Below are 25989 nucleotides of genomic sequence, written 5' to 3'. Positions count from 1 at the left end.
TCAGACTTAACTTACGGAACAGGATAGCTCCGAGCTTCAGGGAAACAAAATCAGAAAACAACTGCCGTGGATACTCACACCCTTCGCAGCGAGACGTCAGGTGCTGCAGAATAAGGAGGAACGAAGTAGGTTTCTCCTGACATGAGAATGATGGGATAATGTGATGTTCCAGCTAGACCGAGGACCCCCAGGGGGCAGCAGCCATGCTCTGCTTCTCCTCCTCAGCAACTGGCAGGGAGCCTGGCACCCACGGGTGTCAGGATGTCCTCATCTCAGTGTCACCAGCCAGGTTTTCGTTACATCTGGGCCTCACCAGCTTTCCCTTACTTGTCCCCCTTCTGTGCCTCGCTCCATCTGGGAAAGCGAACACCGCCTAAGTCATCTCTTCTTCAAACCCAAAGGTAATGGGAGAGACAGACCCTTTCCAGTTTTGAACAAGAATTGCCGTTAAGTGTAAATCATATGCTAAGAGGCGAGAAAGACTTCTTATGTATATACATGGTAAGTACCATTCACGTGCCCCAGCTTGATGCCTCAAAGCCCACGTTTTGGCAACTGTGCTCAGTGCTGTGACTGAAGTGCATGATGGGTAAGGAGGGGAGGGGTGCTGTCGACAGCAATCTCAGCCAGAAGCAGAAACGAACCTGCGTTCTGAACCTTCCAGGTTACATCAAACTTTATTCTCGATACAAAAATCACGACAAGTTTTCATCAAATATAGGTCACAACTACAGTGTGATACAAAGATGTGAGATTCAAAGTTTATCACTTTCTCTTCCTTCTATAGGATATCTGCATTTCCCCAAACGCATATATTATTAACAGCCCATAAAATATTAACTTTGTCTAAAAATGCATTATTAACGACCTAATCTGTGCAATCATATCCGTTTTTCTCCGGACACTTTACTTAGAAAACCCAGGCTCCCTTTCTCTTGACGTTGGTGAAAGAGACAATTCTACAGATGTTGATTTGTTACGACCAAGAGAGTTCATGATCTTGTAGTCCAGGGGTCAACACGGAATCAATAATTCTGTCAAAAACGCAAGATTTCAGACTAGAGATTGCCCCCCAAAATTGAAAAAGCACAGGGCGCTGTGGGAGCGGGTTTGTTTTTAGAAATATGCACTACGTGGTGTTTTGTTTTGTTTTGTTTTGTTTTGTTTTGTTTTCCGTGGGCACTTTCTAAAATGAGATCCAAAGTCCTGGGGCCATCGGGAGGCCCCGCGCAATGATTTTATTGTTGTCTCCATGTATGTGCTTAAAGACATCATGAACAGATTTGCGGTAACAGTCAGTTTGTTGCCTCGGGCTTGTGGACACCGCTTCCCACTTTAAAACAAGGCACTTGTGTTACTCTTCGCAGATGAGCCCTGTGTTCCGGCTCTATGAATTTTCAGAAATCATTAACGTTAGAAGGTACACATCATCCTCCAAATCTCTAAAGGGAGAGAAGGAAGATGTCGATTTCAACCTTCATTTGGTCCTGTTATGGGACTCCCAGGCCATGGAAAGGGAGCTCATCTCCACTGCCTTCTGAGCAATATATTGTCCTGGGAAAGGCAGCCCCCACATATGGTTTGAATTCAATTTGCCAGATCCTCCGAGAGGCACGAGGGTACCATTTAGGACATTGCTTCTTGAATTCCCGTTTGCAGCCTTGCAAATAATGTTCAAAATCATTAGAGCATAAAGAGTTTTCGTTACCCTTCACTCACGTCAACAGCAACCACATATCGATTGGGCACCTGCTTGGGGTGCTGTGCTTGGTACCGTGTGGGTGGAGCGAGAGGAGATGTGGTGCGGAACACCAGCGCATAACACGCGGAAGGCAAACCTTTCTAGCAAAAGCAAAGGAGGAAGCATTTCTAGAAATGTTGAGCTGTAGCAAAAAACAAAGCAAAGCAAACCCACTTAGATTCGATTACTCAAAAATGAGAAATTGCTGGATGTTAAAAGATACCCTAAACACTGTACAAAGCTGAATAGCAAAGTGGGACAGATACTTGAACTCTATGACAAAGGAAAACGTCTTTTATAAAGGCCCGATACAGGTCAGTGGAGGAAGAAAGGGATTCAGTAGAAATAGGGCGGCGGGACATGAGCAAGCCTTTCACAGAAGAAAGATGAATGGTGAACAAACACGCACAAGCATTCATATAAATGCACTTAAAATCATGAAACATTTCGATCTATCCAATTTTCCATTTTTTTCTTTTTTCTTTTGAAGAGTACGAGTGAAAGCAAACTGTAGTAAAATGCACAGGGAACAGTGTGAGTTCGAAGTGTGGGCGTTGCCTCTCTGGTCCTGGTCAGTTGTAGGACATCCGTCCTCTGTCCACACGGCGCCCACCACACGTTAGCCCACCTGCCTAAACCGGGGAGAGCCCCTCAAGTGCGCGGTCTGAGGCCAGAGCCGACGCCCCCAGGAGTCAAAGTCTCCCTTGGTGGAAGGGAAGGAGGGTGAGAACTCAGAGCTTTGCCAAGAAGCCACCAGCCTGCTGCGAGTGGATAAAGCGGGGGAAATGGCTGCAAAACGGAGACGCTCCAGGCAGGTCTGCAATGCCAGGCTTTGCTTCCTGCATCTGGAGCCCCTCAAACCCTCCACAGGCCCACAGGAGAGCCCGCTTCCCCGCTGAGCTGCTCAGAACAGGGTTCTGTTTCTGGCACCCGACAAAGCTGTGCCCCTGCAAGTCCAGTGGCCGAGCGGACGAGCGCAACCCGTCCAGCGGTGTTGGGCAATTTGTGTTAGCAGCCCTTCCCAGCACGGAAGTTTACTAAAGACGTGATTAAAGATTCGTGTCCAGGGGTGCCTGGGTGGCGCAGTCAGTTAAGCGTCCGACTTCAGCCAGGTCACGATCTCGCGGTCCGTGAGTTCGAGCCCCGCGTCGGGCTCTGGGCTGATGGCTCCGAGCCTGGAGCCTGTTTCCGATTCTGTGTCTCCCTCTCTCTCTGCCCCTCCCCCGTTCATGCTCTGTCTCTCTCTGTCCCAAAAATAAATAAACGTTGGAAAAAAAAAAAAAAAGATTTGTGTCCAGGGACACTTACTGAAATATTATTTTTAATAGTGAGAAATTGGAAACAACTTAAAAGTTCCACAGGAAGGAAATTGCTTACATCCATAAGATGATGTACCGAGGTCATGGCAACGTATTTATGGTAGAGTGAGGCGAGGAAGCTGCTGCTAAAAAAGCTAAATAATATGAACCCTAAATTGGCAGAAAAACAGTGTTCTTAAGCAGAGGGGAAAAAACCCAGAAAGTATATTATCCAAAAGCTATAAATTATATTTTAAAATAGAATCACAATTAGAGGTAAATTCCAAGCATAGTACGAAGGGTGCTCACATACCTTCACCCAGACTCACCAACTGTGTTAACATCTTGCCACATTTTCCTTATTGTTCTCTCCCTCCCTCCCTCTCCACACGCACATGCGCACACACACACTACAAATTGTGACTCTGTCTATAAAATATTTTATATTATGCATAATATGTATATACACATAAATTATGTAATTTAGATATAATTGTACATGATATATATATAATGTGTAACATTTCTATTTCACATGTATGACGTATATAACATACCTGTTATACACACAACACACATTTATAACATGACGTATACACCTGTCGCATCACACACATCATGTAAAGCTTTAAATATTATTTTTTCTGAACGATTTGATAGTATGTTGCAGAACTCATCTCCCAGGAAATAGTGACCTTCGTACGTTTTTATGGGTTTTTTTAATATTTTCCAATTTTTCTACCTTTGTAATTAGATGAAAACAACAAATTATGTTATCTTAAGATCTAAATCACAACTATTTACCTCTCAAATTCTTAAAGTAATTTTAAAAATTACTGTCTGGGGGTGCCTGGGTGGCTCAGTTGGTTGAGCATCAGACTCTTGATTTCGGATCAGGTTGTAATCCCAGGATGGTGGGATGGAACCCACGCTCAGCACGGAGCCTGCTTAAGATTCACTCTCCCTCTGCCTCTGCCTCTGCTCCTCCCCCACTTGTGTGCGCACACGCTCTCTCTCTCTCTCTCTCTCTCTCTCTCTCTCAAATAAAAACAAAAAAAAATTGCTGTCTGGACAATACATTGCTACAACTCTTTTGAAATCAACTTAGACGTGTATATCTAAGCTGCTTTTGAACTAACAAGCCTACGCTAGAATTCTAGAACCTTCGAAAGTTTTGAAAGGGCATTATGAAAGAAATTTAACTACAGTCTTCTTTTTAAGAGGAAAAAAAAAATGGGAATGAGCCAAATGTCCAACAACAGAGAAATGGCTATGGAAACCCGTACATCCGTTTGAAGAAATCTTAACACGCCTGTCAAGAGGTCGTGTGTGAAGTACTCATTACCGCTGGGAGGGAACGACAATGTTGTAGACTGAGGGTTCAGGTGGGTGGGATGTGTGCATGGGGGTGTCGGTGGGGGGGGGTCGTCAATGAATCCCCTGAGAAAGAAGCCCCACTAAATGGGGAAGCCATCTGGTCTGCGGGCCAAGCTCACCTCTCCTGCTGAGAAGAGGGAGCCCAGACCCCGGGAGTCTCAACCACTACTTGCCAGAGAACCCCTCTAATAGGGACAGGGAGCACAGACTCCTCGGGGGCCTGCAAAGAGGACTTAACTTTCTCCCCATTGCATGCCCAAGGCCATTCCGTAACCAACGGCTGCCTTCTCTCCTACGAAGCCCACGTGCACCCTCGGAATCGTTCTGGAAGCCACTGCACCATCTGGAAGTGACCTTATGAAGAAACCTAGGGGCCCCCCTGAGCCAAGCCTTGGAGGCAAAAAATGCAGATGGAGGCTCATGGGCTTTTAAGCCTGGGGTGGGGGGTGGGGTGGGGTGCGGGGCAGGACCTAGCCTCGACTTGGAAAAGCAGGATGCGATTCTTTGCCAGCCTTCTTGCCGGCATCCAGAATAAATGCAGGCTCTACGCCCTGAGCAGACGACGGCCTGAGCTCATTGCCCCAAAGAGCAGGCCTACTCGCCAGCAGATGCCAGGCCAGGCCAGGAAAGGAATTGGCTACTCTCTCCGATGATCCGTCCAGTCTTACAAAAGCAGTCATTTCTAAGACGAACACAACCAGAATTGCCGCTTGGAGAGACAAGGAAGTCAGGAAGAATACCGAATGTCCTTAATGCCAAAGTGCTCGGTCATAGCTCTAGGACATCCTTGGGGGTGCCTCCTCCTTTAAGCTCCGGGAGGAAAGATTTAGAACCTGCAAGCATTTTAGGGTTTCCGAGAGAGCCCCGTATGTCTGTGTCAGCCCCAAGGGGTGAGCCGGCTGAAAGGCAGAAAGGGACGCGCCCCCCAGCAAGTAAACCTCCAAGTGCAAGCTGTGACTTTAAAATCGGTTTCACTTTGGCCGCGTGAAATCTGCGGGGAAGTGACATTTTAAAGGTTCCTTCCAGTCCTTCAAGGGGTAACAAAGACAACCATTATGTCCCAGCGAGCAGCTGTTCTTTCATGTTTTCAAGGGCAGCAGACGGAGTGCCCAGGTGGAATTAGGGCTGGATTAGGAGGGAGGCGAGTTTGGGGAAGGGGCCGGGAGAGCGCGTTCTATGTTTCAGGCTTGGGTCTGCAGACATTGGGACACGCGGACGTGGACGTGGACGACACGCTGGGGGCCCCGGAGAAAGCCAGGGCCATGGCAACCCTCAGCCATCTCCCCGGCTTGGGAAGGTGCCGTGCTGGGGAAACGCAGGAGGGGGCGGCTCACATGACTCTCCCCCCACCCCCCCACCCCCCCGCCCCGGCTGGAGACAAGAGTGGGAATTACTTCATTCTTCCAGGATAGAAAGTCTCGGAACTTTCGGGAGCGGTCCCTGTTCTTCCCGTCTTCTGCTTGCAAACAAGCAAGAAGTGAAACTCCAGCACCCAAGCTCTGGGCAGGGGTGGCCTGGGAGGGAGGGGACATTTGCGGAGGGTCCCTGCCCGTCTTCCCTGTGTCCCCGAGGAGGGCAAGGGGGCTCCCCCACACAACCGTCTGCTGCCCATTTCAGCAGCTGCTTGGAAGCCGAGAGTTTTTACAAGCAAACCCCAGACCAGAAAACACGCCCCGCCACAGCGCTTCCGGAACGCGTCAGGTGGGCACATTGCACCCGATGAAGTCTGTCTGCCAAAGCTCGCTTGTAAGTTGGTGGTAATCACACGTGCTTTTGTCCCTGGCAGCGATCCCCGTTCTGCAGTCACTTGGTGCGAAGGGATTCGAATCTTCTCCCTTTTTCCAAAGAGGCTGCAAGGTAAGAACCGTATTGAAGCCACTGTCACTGAATGCAGTTTGCTGGTGTCGGACTGTCGTTCTAGGAAAACCCGGTTTGCCCAGATCGTCCCTGGAGTAACAGCCACAGGTCTTTTTCTTTTTCTTTTTTTAAAGTTTATTTATTATGAGAGAGAGAGAGAGCATGCATGCAAGTGGGGGAGGGGCAGAGAGAGAGGGAGAGAGAGAGAGAGGGAGAGAGAGAGAATCCCAAGCAGGCTCCATGCTGTCAGCGCAGAGCCTCAGTGCGGGGGACTCGAACTCACAAACAGTGAGATCACGAGCTGAGCTGAAGTCAAGAGTCGGACGCTTGACCGACAGCCTCCCAGACGCCCCACCTACAGCCCTTGTACACAGGCAAGTCCGAAGTCACTTGTCCACAAGGCATCTCCCGAAGGAAACAGCGACAGGACCCAGGTAAGAGGATGGTCTTTCAGGTGTTGCTTTCCCAGAGCTTAAGCACAGCAGTGTCAAGGGGCCTGGGGGGCGGTGGTCTGACCCCAGCCTTCCTCCTGCCCTTCCCAGCCCCTTCTCTACCCTCTAGACTAGAAGGGCAAGCTGCAGGCAACGTGCTCTGGGCTCATTCCTCCAAATCTTTGTCCACACTATTCCTCCTACTGGGAAAGTCACCCTAAATGTCTTCACCTACCAAACTCCTGCTCACTCTTCAAAACCCCCCTCTCTTCCAGAAAGCAGGTCCTGGCCACCACTGCTAAGTTCCCACATCCTGTGTGACCTCCACATGGATGCTTCTAGTATCTGATGACAGTTCTGTCTTCAAGGATGGAAAAAGCAACTTATTGACACAGGATACTATTGATATCTGTTAAATAAAAACAAAAAAAAATCAATTATAAGATGTATGTCCAGTATGCTCTCAAACTGGGTTAAGATAGCTAAACAGATAAAAATATATCTCAAGTCAAATGTGATCACTGTAACAATAGTATAGGTGGGGGGTTCTTGCTTTTTTTTCTTTTCTTTGTGCTTTTTTAGATAGTTTCTAAAATTTTTATCCTGAACCTTGCTCTGGTTTCCAACTGCCGTTCCGACAAATTACCACAAACTGAAAGCAACACAAATTTATTATTTGGCAGTTCCGTAAGTCGGAAGTGTGATATGGGTCCCAGCAGGAGAACACAAAGGCATCCGCGAGGTTGGATTCCTTTCTGGGGGCTCGCATCCGCGAGGTTGGATTCCTTTCTGGGGGCTCTGGGGATGAACCCACTTCCAAGCTCATCCAATCTGTTGGCAGAAGTCAGTTTCTTACGTGTGGGTTCCCTTGGGGTCCCCGCGTCCCTGCTGGCTGTCAGCTGACAGCTGACTCACTCTCCTTGACCCATGGCCACTCCTCTGTCTTCAGATCCAGCAACGGTGAGTCGGAGCTCCGTGAAACCTCAAATCCCCCCTGCCTCTTCTCCCCTCGCATCTCTCGGACTCTTTTGCCCACCCAGAAAATTCAGGATATCCTCACTATTTCATGGTCAGCTAATTAGCAACCTTACTTCCTTCTGCAAGCTTACTCTCTCCTTTTGTGACTTAACTTATTCACAGGCATTAAACACGGGGGACCAAAATCCTGCCTCCCACAAACATTTTTTTTGAATTAATTAATTTTTAAGTGTATATTTATTTTGAGAGAGAGAGAGTGAGTGGGGAAGGGGCAGAGACAGAGGGAGAGGGAGAGAGAACCCCAAGCAGGCTCTCTGCTGTCAGCACAGAGCCCGAGGGCTCAAACTCACGAACCACAAGATCATGACCCAAGCCGAAATCAAGAGTCAACCGACTGAGGCGCACAGGCGCCCCCCAAAAACATTTCTTTTTAACTGATGAAGAAGAAGGCCTTGAAAAAGGAATCCTTTTAAACGAGGTGAAGGAGTATCTGCCATGTCATTTGAAAATAAATGGTAGGGGCGCCTGGGTGGCGCAGTCGGTTAAGCGTCCGACTTCAGCCAGGTCACGATCTCGCGGTCCGTGAGTTCGAGCCCCGTGTCGGGCTCTGGGCTGATGGTTCAGAGCCTGGAGCCTGTTTCCGATTCTGTGTCTCCCTCTCTCTCTGCCCCTCCCCCATTCATGCTCTGTCTCTCTCTGTCCCAAAAATAAACGTTGAAAAAAAAAATTAAAAAAAAAAAAAAAAAGAAAAGAAATGGTAATTGATCTTGCCTACAAATGACTCACTACTTCTGTGAGCATCTCATTTCCTTAGAAAGCCCTGGCTTCTTGAACTCTCAACCAAAATTCCAAATCTCTTGATAAAAATTTCTTCTATCCTTTCTGTAAGAATGAGCTTCTTTCTTCCTGATTTCAAAGGTCATGCATGTCTTGCCACACAGCCATGGCTTCCCTCCCCCCGCCATGTGCCTGGCCTTTGCTGCCTGGGGCAGGGTCTGTTTCACCCTGCCATCCTAGGTGGGCATGTCACTTACCTTGGCCAATGGACAGGAGCAAGTGTGACTCAGGCGGAAGCTTGGAAAGAGTGTTGGCAGTAGGACTTGGCCTTTCCTCCTGTTCTTTGGACCCCTGAGACCATCACACGACGAGCCCCGGCTGGCCCATGGAAAATGAGCAGTGACTCCATGTAGAGATGCCCTACCCACCTCAAGCCCTGAAAACAACCAACCTGCCGATCATCAGAAATTCGAATTTGTTCACGCGAGGCCACCCTGACCCAGCCTCGTTGATGGGTGACTACAGAAACATACCAAGCTGGCCTGCACCCAATGACAAGCCCGCCGGCCCGCAGAATCATGAGGAATAACATTTCTTGTTCCTTGTTTTATTTATTTATTTATTTATTTATTTATTTATTTATTTAATAAATTAATGGTTTTTTTTAATTTTTTTTTTCAACGTTTATTTATTTTTGGGACAGAGAGAGACAGAGCATGAACGGGGCAGGGCCAGAGAGAGAGGGAGACACAGAATCGGAAACAGGCTCCAGGCTCTGAGCCGTCAGCCCAGAGCCCGACGCGTGGCTCGAACTCACGGACCGCGAGATCGTGACCTGGCTGAAGTCGGACGCCCAACCGACTGCGCCACCCAGGCGCCCCAGTTATTTATTTTTAAATATGTTTTTATTGCTTATTCATTTTTGAAAGAGAGAGAGCACAAGCAGGGGTGGGGCGGAGAGACAGGGGGACACAGAATCTAAAGCAGGCTCCGGGCTCTGAGCTGTCAGCACAGAGCCTGACGCGGGGCTCGAACTCACAGACCGCGAGATCATGACCTGAGCCGGAGTCGGACACTCAACCGACTGAGCCACCCAGGCGCCCCTCTTGTTCCTTGTTTTAAAACAGCTACATTTTGGAGTAGTTTGGTATATAGCAAAGGCTAACTGAATATAATTTAAGAAAAAACTGAAATAGCAAAAAATTCTAATAGGGAAGCAAAAGTCACCCACGATTCCATCAACCCCAGGTAACCAGTGTGACTATTTTGGTGTATTTTCTCTCAGTTTTCATATTCAGTTAGTTACACGGCTCCAGAGAGAGAAAGAAAAAGAGGGAAATAGGACAATAATAGAAACACAGAATTTATGGGATATGTAATTTAAGTCTTGCTTTTCCCCCCATCACTACTAGCTAGCATCATTTTGTGTCACTGGCGATTGAATAAGACATTCGTGGGCTTGGAAACACCTTTCAAACACCACAGTCTCCCTCCCATCAGTCACGTATTCACGTTCCTTCATCGGTGTGTGTGCCTATGAATCCAAGCAGCGTAAATATTCAGCCTAATTGGGTTAAAATGAACTAATCTTGGGGCGCCTGGGTGGCTCAGTCGGTTGAGTGTCCAACTTCGGCACAGGTCATGATCCCGCGGTTTGTGGTTTCGAGCCCCGCATAGGGCTGTGTGCTGACAGCTCAGAGCCTGGATGGAGCCTGCTTCGGATTCTGTGTCTCCCTCTCTCTCTCCCGAACTCACACTCTGTCTGTCTGTCTCTCTCAAAAATAAAGAAACATTAAAAAAAAAAAAAAACTAAACCTAACTGCCCATGTGATGTTGTTCGAATTTATCTGAATAATTGACTAGGGCTTGAGCTTTGGCCAAATTTGTCACTAAGGACAGAGAACAGTTCTTGTGACTCTGGCCTTCCTGGGAAAGGGCTGTTTCCAGGGCTGCAGGGCCCAGCCCAGGTGGGTGAGAAAAGCTGCGGGATGAAACCCTTCTTGAATGTTTATTTCTGTTCTGGCCTAGCCCCCAGCCTTACTCACTGAGGGGACACTGACCTGGGCGGGCAGACGGGGGTAGGGGCAGCCCTCCTGCCCAGAATCATCCTTGGGGGGGGACAGGGTCCTTCAGCCTGCAGGTCTCCTAGGAAGCCTTGGCTTAGATCTGAGAGGACGGGCCAGGCTGAGTACGCAGGCCGCCCCGTGGTTAGATTTGTTCACATCTGAGTCCTAGGAAGAGACGTGCCTTGTGGATGCGCCCTACTCAGGCCACAGCTGACGTCACTCTCAAGGAGTATGGTTTCAAAGCCACAAACGAGTCCGTAGGAAGTCCAGTCCTTCTGGGGGCTCTAAATCATAGCAGGAACTTTCACCCCGTTATTTGGAGTCCCCTTTTTTGCTTCCCCCAATTCAGCTGTCCTCTGCCTCCCAAATCAGGCACCTTTGCTCCACCCTCCCAACCCCTTAGCTCCGCCCACTCCCCAGCTTTCTTACATAGGTGTTCCCCAGTGTCCCTGTCACAGGCTTCAGGTGAAGCCGTCACCTCTCTTGCTGGCCTTTCTCCCGTTCTCCTATGCCCGTTCTCTCCTCCTGTAGCACGAAGCCCAGGAGTCTGCCCGGCAGAAGTGAGCTACCCCCGCAAGCCGGAGAAAGAGGGCCAGCCACGCAGGGCCTGCTTTCCTTGGGGGAACAGGGCAGGTAAGTATGGGGAGACTCCCACCGCCGTCTTTTTTTTTTCTTTTTTTTTTTTTTTTTTTAACCCGAACTGACACTACAATCCCCAGGGGACATTTGCAGACGAGGCGGCCTGACGGGTCATCTGTCGCAGCGCATGCTGCTGGGGCCGGCACAGGGCATCTGGCCCTTCTGGTGTTTTCTGGTGCGCAGCTGCAGGAAGATGGGGCTGGGGACCACACCAGGGAGGGGAGGGGGCCAGCGGAGGCCGAGGGCATTTGCTCGGATCACACACGCACAGTCTTAGGAGCCACCTGGAGGTAAAGGGCTGAGTCTTGTGCCTTCAGGGGCGCAAGAGCCGCCATTGCAAATGCAGTGGAAACGCAGATAAATGCAACGATGCAGCCTCCCCCCTCCCCCCCAGGCTGGTGTGACTTGAGGGGATGCAGGTAACACGTTCTGACCTCCGCAACCTTTCTCCCGGCTCTGCTTTTGTCAGCACTCGGTCTCCGTGATGTTTTTCCCATTCTGCAGTACCCTCTGCCTACAGAAACGCTCACAACCCAAGTGGCAGGGGTCAGCCCACCGGTGTAATCGTCTTGCAGAAGTTCAGCGAAAGCCAGATAGTGGCCTGGAGAAGGGCTCTGTCATTTCGTTGCTGGTGGTTACAACGATCCACACGGGGTATTCCCCCGGCAGTGGATCTTCCACCCCCCTCCGCCCGATGGCAGCCGGTACGTGCACGTGTCTGTCGGACATGACCCACGTGGCGTCTCCGCGATCATTCTCCTCGTGGCGTGCGCGTCTGGACCACGAGGTCGCTTCCGAGAATTCCTGGACTCGGAGACGGGGTCAGCGCGGGGTGGCGTTGGTGCGTCGCTAAACCTCCACGAAGAGAAGATTGCCGGTCGGCGCAAGGACTGAAGACGTGAGTGTGCGGATGCTGTTTTCTGTGTTCGTGGCAAGATGGTGGCCAGGGGGATCCACGCTATCGAAGCTTGGGGCCAAGCAAGGCAGCACCTTTCCGGCAGGTGAGCCCTGTTTCTCCGCGCCTCCCGTCCTGGTGCACGGGAGGCCTTGGAGAGGGAAAACACGTCCGATCCCTGAGACTCCTCTGAATTTCAGGCCAAATTTTCCTGTGTGTTATAGCTATGGAAAACAGGTTCACATGGCCCCAGGAGTTTAGTTGTTTATATGAAATGCGTACCAAGTCCTGCCAGGTAAATAGGCTCTTAGGTCTTTAAGAACGTTGACGGATTGGCCGATGAATCCATTCATTTCCTCATTGAATCAAACAACTGAGCAGGGACTGTGCGCCGGGCCGACACCTCCCCGGGATGCCGAGAGGAATAAGGCGGTGCCCTGCGCTGGAGGGGTCTGGACTCTAATGACAGGTGACCCTCAGGAACGAGATGCTTCCGCGGAGACGTTAGGAGCTGCGACAGAGGGAGGAGCCAGAGGAGGGGCGCCAGTTCTGCAGAAGAACACGGGACACTTTCGAGGGGGGCTTCTAAACCAGGGTGATAACAGAATGGCAAAATACGGTGGCAGTTGTGTCACCGCGAAGAGGAAGCAGCGGGGACGTCCATGCGTTGCTGGTGGGAGGCGCGGCGGCCACGACCTCGGCACTGCTTTGCCAGGTACCTGCTAAAGGTAAATATAGGGTCACGATGTTCCCACGAGGCAGGAACCCCACTCCTGGGTGGACACCCCAGGTAGGTGTGTGCCCATGCCCGGCACGTGGCACTCACGAGAATGCTCGTTGACGGTCTACTCACAACACTTAAAAACTGGACACAACCCAAGTTTCCATTAAATAATTTGAGGTATATCCCTACGATGGAATCGTATGCAGCAAAAAAGACGAAGCTACCAAACGAACTAACAAATACGCGGAACAGAACGTTATCACTTAACGTCCCAGGACGCGTAAAGGACCCTCACGTTTGTTGGAATTGGGAGCAGATCGGCTGGGGCAGAGATTTTCTTCCCAGATGCTCTGGTTCCAGAAGGCAGAGGAGCAGGAAGGGCCCAGAACTGGGCAGAGACCGCGTGGAGCTCGTCTCGCACACAGCACGGTGATGTGAATTTTCTACAGTGATGCCCGCTTTTTAAGCATGAGCACCTACTTCAGATTTTTTTCCAGGGAAGTTTTTTTATTGACTTACGAGCATTTTCAAGCACGTTGAAAAGTACAGAAAAAAATGTAATAACCACCCTAATACATCCATCAATCCAGGTAACAATTGGTAACATTTTGTTATATTTGCTATATTATTTTCCTGAGCCAGTCCTTTTTTGAAAAACCATCTTATTATAGAAAGCTTGAAAAATATTGAAAAAGGGAGAGAGAGCGTCGTATAGGGAGCTCCCATGCCTCCAACCCCCAGCCTCAGTAGTTCCGAAGACGTGGTTAATATTGTTTCTGGCCTATCGCTGCCTGTTTCCCCTCCTCCCACCCCAGAATCACTTACAAACAAATCTCAAATACTGACATCATTTCATGCACAACATACGAGTACATTTTTGCTTAAAGAAAGGACTCTTTGAAATGTAACCACAAGACCGCTATCGTACCTTCAAAAATGCACAATAACTTCTTAATATCAAATATCAAGTCGGTGTTTACAAATCAGGAGCCAAACAAAGTTCACATACTGCATATTGCTGATTTTTTAAAAAATCTTTACAAATCCAGAAGTTTTCTTCTTGTTTGTTTGTTTGTTTGTTTGTTTTTTGTTTTTTGTTTTTTTTTTTTGCAGTTCATTTATTGAAGTAATCAGATTGCTTCCCCTGGATATCAGTGCTTCTCACACTTTAGCATGCAAAAGAATTAACAAACATGAAGAGCTTGCTAAAATACGGATCTCTGGGCCCAGCCTCAGAGATTCCTGATTAAGTAGTTCTGGGGTAGGGCCTGAGAATTTGCATTCTCACAAGCTCCCCAGTGATGCTGACTGCCAGCCTGGGAACCCTTGCTGGATGACACTGCCCTGGTTGCCCACTGTCCAGTCTTAGCTAGCTGCATCCCCAGGGTGTCTGTATTTTTCTCTGCTCATTATATTTTTAAAAAACTTTTTAATGTTTATTTATTTTTGAGAGACAGAGAGAGACAGAACGTGAGTGGGGAAGGGGCAGAGAGAGAGGGAGACACAGGACCCGAAGCAGGCTCCAGGCTCTGAGCCATCAGCACAGAGCCCGATGCGGGGCTTGAATCCATGAACCATGAGATCATAACCTGAGCCGAAGTCGGACCTTAACCGACTGAGCCACCAGGCGCCATTCTGCTCGTTATATTTTTTAAAATCCACGCTGGATTCGGACAAAGTACTGTGTCCTTTCATTGGGAGGCACAATGTCTGGTCATCTCAGAAACATTAGCAGCCATGATCGTTCCTAGATTTGTTATTTCACTGGGGGTTGCAAAACCAGTGACACTCTGATTGTATTGTCCCCTTTTCATTGATTACCTTGTCTACTTCTCTAGACACAAACTTCCCTTCATCAACTATTTCAACACCCAAAGGGAGAGTTCATACAGCAGTCAGGATCATCTTTGTCTTCATTAACCTATTTTCAAAATAGTGAGTTGGTTCCCTAGCGTCCTGAGCAAACAAAGAGGTGGTTTTTGTTTGTTTTTATCTATTCTAATGAATTCATGAACACAAATGTGTTTTTATGTTCAATTTACTAAGGTTTTATTACTTTTATTTTTAATTTTTTGACATTTATTTATTCGAGAGAGAGAGGTAGAGAGGCAGAAAGAGAGGGGGAGAGAGAATCCCAAGGAGGCTCCGTGCTGACAGTGAAGGTCCCGAAGTGGGGCTTGAACTCACCAACTGTGAGATCATGACCTGAGTCAAAATCAAGACTCGGCTGCTTAACCAACTGAGCCACCCAGGTGCCCCAATTATTATTATTTTTAAAGTTTATGTATTTATTTTGAGAGACTACAGGAGCACACACTCACGCACATGCACATGTTGAGGAGAGGGACAGAGAGAGAGGGAGAGAGAGGACCTTAAGCAGGCTCCACACCTAGCCCAGAACCCGATGTGGGGCTCGATCCCATGGCTGTGAGATCATAACCTGAGCCAAAACCAAGAGTCAGCCACTTAACCATCTGAGCCACCCAGGCATTCCACTAAGTTTTTATTTTTGATGTTCAAATTATTTTATCTTTGACTAATGGGGGCCTGGTCAGGTTAGCTCCTGGTTCCTTTTGGCTTGACTCCAGTGGTGTTTGATAGCTTCCTTTTATGATAGGAACAGATTTTCCAGGTTCACCTCCTATAATCCTTCTCCCAGGTCTGGATTCCACCATTTCTCCAAGGAGCCCTGGTGGCATTTAATGCACGTGGCCCTTGGAGACCGTAGTCTAGGCACTGGACACGTTCTTTGGTGATTGGACGGTCATTGTTTCCAGACCTTTTCAGTGCATAAAGCTGGAAGGTATGTTTAAAAAAAAATTTTAAATCTTTATCTTTGAGCGAGAGAGAGAGCAAGCAGGGGAGGGGTAGAGAGACGGGGAGACACAGAATCCAAAACAGGCTCCAGGCTCTGCGCTGTCAGCACAGAGCCCGAGGGGCTTGAACTCAGAGACTGTGAGATCTTGACCTGAGCTGCAGTCCGACGCTTAACGGACTGAGCCACCCAGGCACCCCTGGAAGATATGTTTTTTTAAAACACAATGTATAATGAGTTTCTAAGAATACTCTGAATTAGAATTTAAGGGGCATTTCACTTGATCCCATCAATTGGAAATCTCAGAATAACAACCCTAACCCTATAGTCCATGACATGATCAGTAAAAACCCTTTGTTTTTCCTTTTTGTACATTCTTTTGTTCTTAGTCTGTGTCTAATGAAGGGTGTGCAGTCAAGTTCATGTTTGAAGTCACGTGGAATAGTTTCTGTCTTTGTGGTCAGGCCACAAATCAGTATATAGCTAAGTTTGTTTCACTTTGCTTTCGACTTTTAAGGACTGATTTTTTTTAATATTTTAATTTGTTCTATAACTGTGTAAGTATTTTCACGATTTCAAAATCAGATGTACAAACCAAAGTATATTCGGAGAAGGCTAACCTACTCCTTCTCTGTCATGATCCTTTGTCCCCTTATGTGGAATAGTTTTCAACAATTTTATGGTTTATCCTTTTGTTTACAAAACAATATAATAATAGCATAACATTTTACACATACTCATATTTTCATATCACATCTTCCTGGATAAATGGTAACATGCTATGCACATTTTGTCCCACTTAGCCTTTGAGATCACTTTGTAATGTTAAAAATCTTTCTATTAAATGGTTCCACCTTAGGAACTTGTTAAGAAAATCTACAAGGACAAAGAAACTACAATGCATTTGGTGGCACTTTTAAATGAATTTATTTAAATAACTGTGTGGATCCGAGAGTACTGATGTGTAGCTGAAAGTGTCAGTCCACACGTCTGTCCAGCCTGCAATAAATACTTGGTTCAAATCTCGACAGTCAGAAACCACAGGAAGAGAACTACTATTTTCTCCCTTCGCTTCCTTTTATTTATTTAGATGTCCCTTTTTACGAAAGTCAACGTTTAAATTTTGGAATCATTTCAGACTTACAGAAAAGCTGCAAAGATAGTGCAGAGTGTTCTCACGTCCTCTTTACACGGTTTTCCCTATTACAAGCACCCAAAATAACACGGTACATTTGTCAAAACCAGGAAACCAACACTGGTACATCACTATCAACTAAACTCCAGCCTTTATTTGGATTTCGCTAGTTTTTTCCACTAATGTCCTTTTTCTCTTCCAGAATGTGATCCAGGACACCACATGGCATTTAATGTCTTTCCATTTTTAATTGACCTAAAAATCTATCAACGTTAAAGAGCCCTCCCGTTTTTATAGGTGGTAAGGGACAGAAACCAAATGGCTCACTGGCCGCGGGATGATCACAGGATTTAACTCTAAATCTGGGTGGAATCTGCTTTTAGAAGAGGCAATCTGGTTTAGGGGAAGGAGATGCAGATGTTCGTACGGGGCAGACCTGGGTGTGGGTCCTTCTTTGGGTTTGCTGCTTAGTGGTTAGGAGGTCTGGAATGACTTATTTAGTGTCACTGGGCGTTAGTCTTTCATCTGTAAAAATGGGACACTAAAACATACCTCACAGAGTAGTAGAGAGATTTATATATAATACAGGTGAGGTGTTTGGACCACAAGAAGCGCTCAGCAAATGGTAATGGCTGTTACCATAGATGGTTGTCAGCGGACCCACAACTAGCACTTGGGGAACCACATGTTGGTCATCTGCTACCCAGACTATAATTCTCCCTCGTAGAACAGATACGTAATTTTAGTCCACCAGTTACGGCGGGGTGACAGCTCAGATATACAGCCTCCGATTCAAGTGACACTCAGCAGGGCGCGTTCGGGGAGGGCATTCGCATCCAGATCTGCCATGACTCAGGTATCCGTTGCTGGCTTCTGTTTGGGCCAGGAGGCTGTCCAACGACACGCACTGACATGGCCCCGAAGCTATTTTCCCAGAACGTAAGCATCTAATAAATGATCATGTATGTATTTTCACTTCTGAAAGCACCGTTGACCCTTTTTAAAGTGCTGGCAAGCGTTTTTGTGACAGGAGGCAGAGGCTCCTGTGTGGAAGACCGCTCCGGCCTTGATTTCTGGGCTGTGTGCACGCGTGTGCCCGTGCGCCCGTTTCTTCTTCTGCGGGGATGCACGAGACTTTTGTGTCACTCTCCAAAATAGAACTCCAAAGTAGGTCGGTAAAGGAGCAGTGAAATAGGTCAGTTGCCGTAAATCGAAGCAGAAGGAGGGGGTGGGGTTCAGCTCTAGAGAGGGTGCATGTTTAGACCCTTGATGCCTGTTTCTCTTAAGGCCTGAAGGACCGCCCTTTAGGGGGTGGGAGGGTGACACTGACGCTCTGTTGTCCCATTGCTTTCTTTCTCCAGGATGGCCACCTCTAGGATGGAGATCGTGGTCGCGGGTCACGGGGACCAAGCCGGCAGATTGAAGCCTGATGTCATTAGGATGCCTAACGCAGGACGGGGGACAACATTCTTTCGGGGGATGATGAAGCGGGGTACTTTCTTGCCTCCGTGAAGGTGGATAAGCAGCTGGCTTTGAGTAGCAAAACCACACTATTGGTAATGCTTCTGGTATTCCCATGCAGTGCAGTTGGTCATGGGATCCGGTTCCACATCACCCCCACCCAGAGTGAGGCTGCCATTCCCCCCGTGCTGCTGGAAATGTGCCTAGAAGGATTAGGCTGCGGCAATGGCTGTTCCCTGACTTTAACGGTCCCCTCTTCAATGATACATTGCTTCCTCATCACTGTGGGTCATTTTTCCATACGGCACACAAGACTGTCTGCATCCTGCCCCCAAGACAGACAGCATTTTCCTGAAGGTGCCGGGGTTTGATTTCCCAATACTAGATGTTGTAAGGTTTCTTGGCACTCTACCAGGTAGGAGGGGCTCTCTAATGGATCATAATGAAGAAAAACAAAAAACAAACACATCAACTTTGATTTTGTGACCACGGCCCTTCCATGTGACTTTCTGAGTTATTACCAACACACATTTCTGGTTTCGAATTATTCTGACTCATGCTGTTATTTATTTTTTCCATTGTTGGCAATAGCTCTACATAACCACAATCTTTATCCATTGTCTGATTACTAGCACAAAACAGTTTGAGGTTGTTTGGAGTTTTAAAACGGTTTGATTTTCTCTTACATTTAAAAACAGCACCAGAAGTAACAGACGCAGTTAAAAGTGGAAGATTTGAGAAAATAAAACATGTCCTGATACAGACTGCTAGCACTGTGGAAATCAGTCCTGACTTGATTTGCAATGGTAATGGGCCTTAACTGGACTAATTACAGAGGTTATTGGGGGAATGGCTTGGGAAAGAAATGAAATATTGCCTACTTATTTTCTTGGACCTCAGCAATAAATATGCTTATATGGAATCACTATCCTTGAGCCTGGCCTGGCAGGCTGTATGGACAGCAAAAGTCTTAAAGACCCAAGTGGGAACACAGTCACACATTGGTTCATTTATCCACTGAACCAGAAATTGCTGGGCCTTCTTTTTTTTTTTTTTTTTTTTTTTTTTTTTGCCAGGCCCTGGGCGAGGCATGGGCATATCAGATATAAGAGTAACAGGTCAAGGGGCCCTACCTCTGAGGGGCTCCCCGTCCAGTAAGGCAGGCAGGCTCGCATAACAATACTTATGGTACAAAGTGGTAAGCCCGATGTCAGCAGTGGAGACACAGAAAGAGAGTTAAGTCTCCATTTTGCTTGGAGTAGTAGAAAAAAAAAACAGTGCGGAGGAAATGGCGCCACTCTGGGCTTTGAAGGGCGGATCAGAAAGGAGGAGAAGGGCATTCAGACATTAAGAGAAGCATGGACAGCCATGAAATGTTAAACACTTTGAAAATGTCCAGTGGTCCCACGTGGCTAAAGGATGGGGCCGGGGAGGGGGTGGGGGGAGGAGAGAGATGAGGTTGGGAACCCTGGCGGTTCTCAAATCCCAAATGGCCCTGAGTATCCCGCGAAGGAGATTTGATGTGTTACTAAAGGCCATGAGGACTCAGCGGAAGTTTCGTCTGATTTTCATTTTAAAGGTGCTTTTGCAACAGCAGGAGCTGGAATGAGAGCAAATCAAGCTCGAGGGGCCTGAGACTGTCATCCAGGGGAGGCACTGTGGTTACCCAGCCCTGGGGTCATCCAGGGGAAGCACTGTGAGCCTCATCAGAGGTAAGCGCCATGGTTACCTGGCCCTGGGGTCATCCAGGGGAGGCGCCATGGTTATCTGGCCCTGGGGCTGGAGGGGGGGGGTGGTGACGGACTCAGGAGCGATTCCTGGGGCTGAGTGGATGGGACTTTATGACTAATTGGAAGGGTGTGGTTGAGGGAGAGAGGAAGAAAGAAAGGGTTCGGCAGAGAGGAAAGGAGATAGAGTATCCTTGGAGTCTGACACACCCGGCTTCCTATCCCAGCTGCACTGCTTTTAAATCTGACCAAGTCACTCCTCAGAGCCTCCCTCTCCTCCTTCAAAAGAAGGGTAATGAATAGGACTCTGGGGTCGATGAGATCCTGGGGGCCAGGGGGCAGAGCAGACAGATGCAGGACAGAGGCTGTCCATTACGACTATGTTAGGTAGGCTCAGAGCCATTCTGTCACACAGTTAGTTGGGGCAGGAGAGTGGGGGCTGTTGTCTGTGTCCCTCGCCTCCAGCACAGGACACAGAAGGAGCTCTGGGGATGTTTGCTTAACTACTTTTTATTCTTCAGCTCAGCCTAGGACAAAGACAGCTGAATACCCCCTCGGGAATATTGCCTAAGAATATTAGGCGACATTCCTACTCAGGGAAAGGAACCCTGGCAGTGTTTCTACAGGGAGGCCGGGGCGCACTTTCTCACTGCTACGGACCTAAGTTGGCAGGCTTGGGGCAGTGGGGCTGGCTGCTGCTGGACCAGGACACGGTGGTAATGACAAATGTCAAGTGCTGGGTAACTGCGACAAAATTAAAGCTCCATCAGATCCTAGACCAGAGCTCAGTGCGGGAGGAAGAACAATGGACCCAAGGCCCTAGAACTCTGAGTTGGCTTTTCTGCATGAGTCCGGTGAGGAGTAGTTAATGGGAGAAAGGCCCGCATGGAAGGAGGCCCATCAAAGAAGCATAGAAAACTGAGATCCAGGGCGCCGGCTGAAGTAGATACAGTGAAGAGGAGGGCTGCATTGCCACAGTTAAGGGATGCCGTGGATGCGATGGAGGGCCGGCCTCACCGACATCAGAGCAGCCGGCCTCCCCGGTGCTGCCCGGAATAGTTCCTCACCCCCAAAGTAGAAAATAGTCCGGCTCCAAAGAGGAGAGACCCCACCACCGATAAAGCCGACACAATAAAGCAGCCTCCGCCACATTTTGCCTCCACAGTTTAAGAGAAATCAGGAAACTGGAGAGGCTCCAAAGCAGAGCAAAAAACATGATTAAAGAGAGCAAGGATAGGACCCATGGGGCGAGTTAAAGAAATTGGGGTTGATTTGCCTAAAACAGTAAAGACGAAAGGGGGACTGTATTCCAATACATAGAGGGGGGCCGGTGCCCAGTTATTTTCCAATTTCAAGAGCACAGACTAAGAGGCAAACGGCCTAATTTGCCACAAGAGAGATTAGGTAAAGGAGGAGTTTCAGAAACATATGCACGTCTTGGAATGGCCTTCCCTGGGGTTATTGTAAAATAGGGCCGGCCCCTCCCTGGGAGGAAGCCTACTGGGGACTAGGCCAGACTGATTATGGAGGGCCTGGCTTGTCTCCAGAGGCCCCACCAATCCCAGCTCGCCTGGCTTCTGGGAATCCATGCATCTTTCCAGAGCAGAAACCTGAGGAGGGAGTGGCCGGCCTTGACGGGTGGGAGCCTTTTGTGCTTCTCCTGATGGGTCCCTCCATCCAGGAGCAGGCATGACCTTTTCATCTCATTTTCTCTTTGATGTGTTCAAGACACGTCGACAGCAAACGCCTGCAGGTTCTTAGGCAGCTGGTAAAAAATGTATCACAACTTCCGGAGAGTGGCTGTTTAGATCAGATCACTGCCATCTGATTCGCAAATACTCCGAGAAGCTGGTGAAACTCCATACCCCTGGATGGCATGCTCTGCTGGTCATGGCTGTCCTGGTGGGTATACCGTCCGTCACTGTGGCTTCAATCACATGTTCAACCGTCCTTCATAGAAGGAACTGAGTCAAGCTGTAGAACCAAGCTTGTGCGCTCGCCTCCCCCTCCTGCACCCTCTCGCCACATAAAAGGCGTGTCAATCTACAGATGGGATGACGGTACAATTTGTTCACAAACCGGGTCGCCTGTGACAGTAAATGGAAGGTACTTCGACAGTCATGCTGCTATTTAGCTGAGGCCTAGGGCCATCTGTCTGTAACTTGTACTCAAAGCTCAAACAAGGGAGGTGCCCTTCATAGTGAAATCCTTTCTAGTAGAAATGGAATGTTCGCTTTGTGAAACGCAGATTAACTATTACTGCTCAGCAAATCACCCTCCCCCCCCCCCGCCCCCCTCCCCAATAAGTGGCTCAAAACAATAAACGTCCATTATCTCGTGCAGTGTCTGTGCCTGAGGGTGGCTGGGCCGTGGGGTCCTTCAGATACTGCCCTGGGCCTGCCTTCATTGAAAAATTTGACTGGGCTGGAAGATGGCTTCCATGAAGGCTCATTCACGTGGCTGATGACAGGAGACCTCCCTTTCCTATCTCAGTTCTTCCCCGTTGGACTGATGGAAAGTCTTCGTGACAGCTGGTTTTCTTCGGAGTGAGCGACCTGAGTCACTCTAGCCTTTCATGCTATAGTCTCAGAGCTCCTGCACGGGCACTTGGGCCATAATTTTATTCATCAGAACGAATCTCCAAGCCCAGCCCACACGAAAAGGGAAGGGGATTAAGCTTTATTTCTTGAATGAAGGAGGACCTTCAAATATTTGGTCATTCTCGTGAGTTTGTGTTTATTTTTGAGATTCTCTGTTTACCTTTTCTTGAGTGCCGTCTTTTTATTCACCCTGGCCCAGTGACAGTGGGAAGGGACAGCGGTGGGGGTGGAGGGGGACGTCTCAGCAGCTGGCATTCTGGCCATGGGGTGGCTCTCTGTTCCTCCTGGATATTGTCAGTCACTTGGGGTACTTAAAATGGTCTCTCTTGAGTAATGAGGAATGAGTTCGCCGTCACAGTAGGTATACAAGGAAGTCGTGGATGGTCGGTTGGGCACTGCAGTTGAGTGTAGATGGGGGTGGAGGGAGCTGGTCCAAATGGCCTTCCACGTCCCTTCTGACCCGGAGCCCTCTCGAGTCCCTGATCACCACCCCCCCCCCCCCCCCCCCCCCCACCAAAGCATTCTTTGTTCAGTGCTCTTGAGTGAGAACTGGAGCAGCCTCTTGAGGTGGGGCATGGGTTCTGGAAGCAAGACCTATGAAAAGCAAACAGACTCCACGTTATCGCAGACAGAGAGTCATGAGTTTCAAGCCCCCGCCACGAGATGGAATTAAAAAGGTTTCCAAGAATCTTAATCGTGGGGTGCCTGTGTTTGTTTACTTTTGCAGCAAGCCTGGGGAGCTGTGCTTGGATAGATAAAAGCTGCTCTGGAAGCCTGTGTCTGAAGCTCCATCAACAGGTCGAGCTGCGAGGAGGCTGACCACAGAAGTCAGAGTGGCGACCTGTAAAACCCTGGCTTAGGAAAATCTGCCTCCATTGCTCATCGGCTTTACTCAGAGCGGTTTGAACTAAATGTGAGCTTGGGTAAGGAATAAGTGCCCTGTTCATGAATGCCCAGGCTGTTAAACAAAAATAGCCCACAGGAAACGGTATTGCAAAGGTCAGTTCTTCTGGAAAGGAAGGGACAAGAAACCATCTATCTGAAATTTTAATGAGCAGATCCTGGCCTCTGACCCCGTAGCCTGACCTAACAATCCAATACTGGATGCCACGTCGGTTTCCATTTCCTGTGAACGAGGAGGCAGAGTTCGTATCCAAAGGCCAACCATCTGCCGGACGTAAGATTCTGTCTGCCTAGCTGGCTGTTATGGATGGGCACGGAGTCTTTATGGATAGAGTGTCAGTCCAGACCCCTTGCTTCACAGACATGGGAAATTAAATGGTTAAGAAACCAGGGCTGTGGCTAGGATTTTCCTTCCTGTCTTTCTTCCCCGCCGGGGGGGGAGTGCACCCCCCGCATTGGCTGTTTTCTTTCATTCAGTCAAAAACAAAGCAAGGACAGTCTTGGGGGTACATTTAGCCCTTTGGAAAGAGTTTTGCAACTTCCAGGTTAAAACACACACACACACACACACACACACACACACACACACACACACACAGGATTTCTACAGTCAAGAGTAACAGCTGAATATAAAAGAACAAAAAAGAAATGAATCATGAGAAGAGAAAAAAGCCCCTAGCCCAGTGCAGAGCACAGATGAGGTCCGTTATAAATAAAAAATTTGCCCAGTCAGAAAGATTCGAGAGGCCAGCAGCTGGACTCATCCTAAAACTAGGCTGTCCCACTGACTTCAAAGGAATCAATTTTTAATTCTCTTACACAGCGTTTTCTGAAAGTTCTGGGAACTCAGAACCACTTGAGTACTTGAGAAAACTTCCCAGACCTTCCAAATAACAATGTCCAGTGCAAATACCAGGGGATTTGAAATCTTATCAAACACCAGGAATCCCATGGGTGAGGGAAGCACTGTTATTAGCTTATTTAGTGCTCACTATCACCTGGGAGATTTGTACTTTACTTTCACTTAACAGATGCTGAACCCAAAGCTTAGGAGTCAGAGTTAAAGCCACAGGCTGTATTCCCCAACAGGTCTGGTGTGGGCTCTGACCCACCTCTTGCCCTGTGACCATGCGGAAGTCACTTAACCTTTATACACGACAGTTTCCTCCTCCATAGATTCGGGACTTTAAATCGAATGGCCGCATTACGTCCGCACAATACTGTGATCACATCAAATGCATCTGTAAATAACGTCATAGTTCACAAACAACCCAGTGATGATTAAAATAGGTTAAGTAACCAATCAACACTGTTCCATAGTCCCGAGTTATCCGTTTGTCCTACCAGTCAGAAAAGTCTTTGAAGGCAAAAGGCATTTCTCACTAGTTTGGCTTCCCAGGTCCCTAACACAGCATTGCCAGTTGCGTTTTGAGCGAATGAATGAACAGAGAGGTTCTGCAGAGGGATAAGCAGTAAACGGAGCTGGATTTAAACTGGGGCTTCCACAGGGGCCTTGTTTCCAGGTGGAGCGTTGAGCCATTCCTGGGGGCAGAGAAGGGGCCCTTGCCGCTCCCTTTCAGTTGTTTTTTAAAAAGGCCTGTACTTTGTTGAGAGGGTTGACCTGGTTCTGGAGAACGCTGCGAGACTCCCTTCACCCTCTTTTCCCCGTAGCAAAAGAGGGTCAAGGGAGTTTCCTCCAACATGAGCCACAGGCCTCTTGGAACCGGGACACTGTCAGGCATTGGTGGGGAGTCACGGGACAGAATTCTCCTAGCGGTGGCAACCATGCTTGCTACACCGGCTCCTTCAGCGAGTGTAGCTCACCGCAGGTGGATCCCCACCCTCTCTGAGAGGGCAACACGCCGGGTCACCAAAAGGGGCATCAAGGCTCTGTGCGTCTCTCTGGCGGAAGGGGTGAGGCCGCCAAGAACCAGGACCCGAGGTAAGGCCGTCCATTGACTTCACCGGTGTTTGGCACGCGGGCCCCAGGCGCTCTCCTGCGGCCCAGAGAGTCTCGTGCCAAAGGCGTGGAAGGGCGCCGGGGAATCTGCATTTCTAAGAGACAAACCCAGAGGCTTCTCACGCCCAGGAAAGTTTGGGAGACGACACAGTGCCCCCTTTTCTGGGTCCATGCCGTAGGAAAAGACACGGGAGCCAACCTCTATCAACGTAAAACCTAAAGCATACACCCAAAGCGTAATAATGTTTGCCCAGACGTGGCGCGCCCGCGAGTCCGAGATGATTTTCCCAGGCACGAGGTGTCCGCCTGGGGGTCTAGGGGACAGGCCCGGGGGACGCCCGTCCGGGCGCGGGACAGACAGCCTTTCAGACCTGCTACCGGCGGTCCGCGGGTTCCCGGCGAGCCGGGAAGCGAGCGGCGGAGTCATCATTTCCAGCCTCAGACTGGAAAGCTGGACCGTGCAGCCGCGTGTGCTCTTGGCAGCCGGGCGCCCGGGGCCCCGCGGCCACATCATCCCAGGGCGGGGACGTGTGCGCTCCGGGCGTCCGCGCCGCCACCGAGCCACGTCTGTGCCGCCGGGGCGCGCGGCCCGCGAGGCGCCGGGC

General features: G+C 48.9%; 1 long non-coding RNA gene across 1 annotated transcript; it reads left to right on the top strand.

Annotated features, from left to right (window-relative positions):
* Positions 1 to 7475: 7475 nt before the first annotated feature.
* On the top strand, positions 7476 to 23816 carry LOC121037377 (uncharacterized). The gene is made up of 7 exons (XR_005793748.1): positions 7476 to 7664; positions 11057 to 11158; positions 11634 to 13373; positions 18095 to 18247; positions 19774 to 19906; positions 21650 to 21823; positions 23249 to 23816. It is a non-coding gene; the product is annotated as an uncharacterized LOC121037377 (long non-coding RNA).
* Positions 23817 to 25989: the final 2173 nt, after the last annotated feature.

The sequence above is a fragment of the Herpailurus yagouaroundi genome, unplaced genomic scaffold (assembly GCF_014898765.1).
Source record: "Herpailurus yagouaroundi ecotype Mexico unplaced genomic scaffold, PumYag 163, whole genome shotgun sequence".
Lineage (NCBI taxonomy): Eukaryota > Metazoa > Chordata > Mammalia > Carnivora > Felidae > Herpailurus > Herpailurus yagouaroundi.
Note: the sequence above shows the minus strand (reverse complement) of the source record. Positions and strands in the feature narration are given on the sequence as shown.